Genomic DNA, 3655 nt, shown 5'->3' with positions numbered 1-3655 from the left:
CAAGTCATAACCTATATTTGGTTATGTTTGTAAGTAACATAGGGATGTGTTATTTGCCTTATGTAACTTTTGAAAATTGAACCTTGAATTTGTATTCTTAAATCTGATTTAGCATAGGAATATGTTTAATTAGGTAAAAGAATTAATATCATAAAATTTAGGAAAGTTTTATGAGTTTTTATTGAATTCTTGTTAACTTGGGAGTTTTGCTAAAATATTGCTGCAGCAAAATATACAAGTTAATTGACATAGGGGGATTTAATAATTCAAGTCCATTTTATAATCCACGTGTTTCTTTCAAATTACTTTATTTAGTTTAGTTCTATTTTCAGTTTTTTTATCTTTGTAATATTTTGTTTAGCTCACAACCAACCCATTAATTGTCAATATCTTTAAGTTGTTTAGTAATTGTTTTGCCTATTTTTCTATTTTGCGATCCTTGTGGAGACAATTTACTTATCATTGTATTACTTGTGTGATTGCGTACACTTTCATATTTAAATTAAATATTATTTTTGCAACAAGTTTTTGGCGCCATTGCCGGGGATTGGAATTAGAAATCTATGTAATATCAATTACTTGCAATTTATTTTTCTTTGTTGAGCTGACCTTGTTTGCTTGCTCTTGTGTTTTCTCAGGTGATCTACTACATGAATGAGCAAGAAGACATTGAACTAGCTCCTATTGACCTTGAGATTGAACGAACATTTAGAAGAAGACTAAGGGAACAACGAGCTCAAAATTTCCTTAATATGGCTGATGATAGAGAGAGAGCCATAAGGGAGTATGCTGCCCCCATGTTCAATGAGCTCAATCTGGGCATTGCTAGGCCTGAAATTCAAGCCCGCAAATTCTAGTTAAAGCCCGTAATGTTCCAAATGTTGCAAACAGTGGGTCAATTTAGTGGGCTGCCTATTGAGGATCCTCATCTTCATCTTCGTTCATTTTTGGCCCTAAGTTTGAAATTGTTCCCTTTATCTTTGAGTGATCGAGCTAGAGCTTGGCTCAACACACTTCCTCTTGACTCGGTGACTACATGGAATGAGTTAGCTGAAAAAGTCTTGATGAAGTACTTTCCTCCTACCAAAAATGCCAAGTTTCGCAATGAAATCATGTATTTTCAGCAACTGGAAGATGAATCCTTTTGTGAAGCTTGGGAGAGATTTAAAGAGTTATTGAGAAAGTTCCCATACAATGTGATTCTGCATTGTATACAAATGGAAACATTCAATAATGGGCTCTGTAACGCCCTACTACCTTAGAGCTGTTACTAAGTGAGTTTAAAAACGTGCAATCACTCGCTAATCGAGGCTTTTAAAGCAAAAGTGTAATTAAATCATAAACAGAGTAGAAACTTTAGAAATAACTCTATTTCATTGAAAATCATAAAAGCTTAACACTTGGGATCCCAAAATATTGTTTAGAAATATTTACAACATATAAGGACAACCAAGTCGACTAAACGACAAAATCTAGGTTTAATTACAATCATCTCCCAAAATCCACTGGCTGTGGCAGCCAGGCAGGCCAAACATTCACACGTCGCTTCATGCTTGCTACACTCATGGTTGGTTGGCTTTCTCCTTGCCCTTACCTGCACCACAGAGCACCCGTGAGCCGAAGCCCAACAAGAAAACTCACAAGCAGATAACATATGCAAAGCAAACACATAGCATATAAGCAGGCCATCTATAGGCTAAACACATACGGCTAAGCCGCCCCAGGCACTTGACCAGGCACTGGTTTCGCGGTCCACACCGTGAGGATATCCCAGGTATCCTTTAGGGTCTCGCCCTAGCAGCTCACACTCCACGTGCTCGACGCTGCTCTCGGCCCCTTGCCGTACTCGACCTTGCACTCAACATGCCCAACGCCGTTCCCAGCCCTTTGCCATTCCCGGCCCCTGCCGACCTCGGCCTGCGCTGTTCCCGGCTCTCGCTGAACATTTACACAATAGCATTCATAGCATAATAAACAAATATTGAACACTAACAGATTCAACCAAAGGGCTACGCCCTACAATTCAGACATATTGAGCTTAGCCCTGCATACAAGCTCTATGGGAACAAGGGTTTCTTACCTGCGTTCCGAGCTTCCCGAGCACCGATATCCCGAGCACAATCCCCTAACTTGAGCCTCGCCGAACCCTAGTCACAACACATTAACAATATCCATCCATCAAGTTCTAATCCATTAAATAACTTTGAGCCAAAACTATAATCTCTGGGACATTGAATTCCATCAATTCGGGTGATAAAATCCATCCCGAGCCTTAACCTTTGAGTTCCCAAGCCTAAACACACTTAAAAACACAACCTGGCACTAAGAGCCACGTCCCTACCCACAAGCGTCGTGGCTAGCCTCAAAACAGAGGCTAGCACCTCCCTGAAGCACGCATGGGCCGCGACGGACTTGGCCAAGCGCCGCGGCGCGCATCAAACACCATGGCCTCCCATAGCCGCGCGCGCACACGGGCGCGGCATGCCCCTCCTAGGGTCGCGGCCCTCGCCTCTGAACCCAGAAATCTCCATCCTTTTCCTACATTTTCTTCAAACCAATTCACCCAAAACCAAACTAGATATTCCAAATTATCACCACAAAGGTTCTAGCCCAGTATTATCATCAAAACCCAACAAAGTCTAGCCCCAAACTCAGCCAAGCATTCAAGAACAAATTTCAAACTTAGCTAACATGCAAACTCAGATATTCAACCTTAAAACCAGCTGATAAATTGACATAATTCAACATATTAGGAACTTACCTTTGCTAGATTATACTTCTGAGCCAATCCTCTAGATTCCAAGCTAGAATTCTCCAAAGCCCCAACTTGAAACTCTGAATTTCCTAGCTCCCTTCCTCAATATTTCCCCCTCAGTGCCGCTTTGAGAGTGAAGAGAGAGTATGATAGAGTCTAAGGTCGGTTTCTCCAAGTTTCCCAACAGTTCCTCTATTCTGTTTTATTTAACTTAAATCTATAGGGTTACCTCAAGGCTCGGGGTACCGGGAACGTCCCCGAGGGAAAAATGGTAAATCTCCCCAATATTCTCTCCTAGACATTCTAACCTCAAATATATATCCGTATATTTATTTCGATAACCCGGTAACCCCATAATACATCTAATACCCAAAATACCCCTCGACTCGCCCCGAGTCGGATTCTCAACCCCATTGTGACTTTCTAGCTAACCGCTCCCCAGGACTGTCTCGGTTTGTGCTACACATAAATATATCACATGCATATCATATTTATCACATTTACGCCCTCAACAGGCTAAAATCACAAACATACCCCTAACATCCAAACGGGGCCCACATGCATATTTAATTCAGCTAAACGTGCATCTTTATCACACATTCACATAAATTCACATATTAACATATTAAATCATTTATTGCCCTCCAGGCACGCTAATCAAGGCCCTAAGCCCTATTAGCAAATTCGGGTCGTTACATGCTGAATTCTTCCACTCACATGGTGTTGGATGCTTCAGCTAATGGGGCTATTATCTCTAAGAACTACAATAAAGCCTATGAGATTTTGGAAAGGATTGCTAGTAACAATTACCAATGGTCCAATGCTAGAGCGACAAAAAGTTGAAAAGTAGCTGGTATACTTGAAGTGGATGCATTGACAGCTTTGACCGCTCAAGTTTCT

At 41.1% G+C, this 3655-nt stretch overlaps 1 non-coding gene across 1 annotated transcript; it reads right to left on the bottom strand.

The window, feature by feature from the left end:
* Nucleotides 1-1094: 1094 nt before the first annotated feature.
* On the bottom strand, nt 1095-1201 carry LOC133807955 (small nucleolar RNA R71). Its single transcript, XR_009879834.1, has one exon. It is a non-coding gene; the product is annotated as a small nucleolar RNA R71 (small nucleolar RNA).
* Between the last annotated feature and the right edge of the window lie 2454 nt (nt 1202-3655).

This window comes from Humulus lupulus, chromosome X (assembly GCF_963169125.1).
Source record: "Humulus lupulus chromosome X, drHumLupu1.1, whole genome shotgun sequence".
In the NCBI taxonomy this organism is placed as follows: domain Eukaryota; kingdom Viridiplantae; phylum Streptophyta; class Magnoliopsida; order Rosales; family Cannabaceae; genus Humulus; species Humulus lupulus.
The sequence above is the reverse complement of the archived record's forward strand: the minus strand, read 5'-3'. Positions and strand labels throughout refer to the sequence as shown.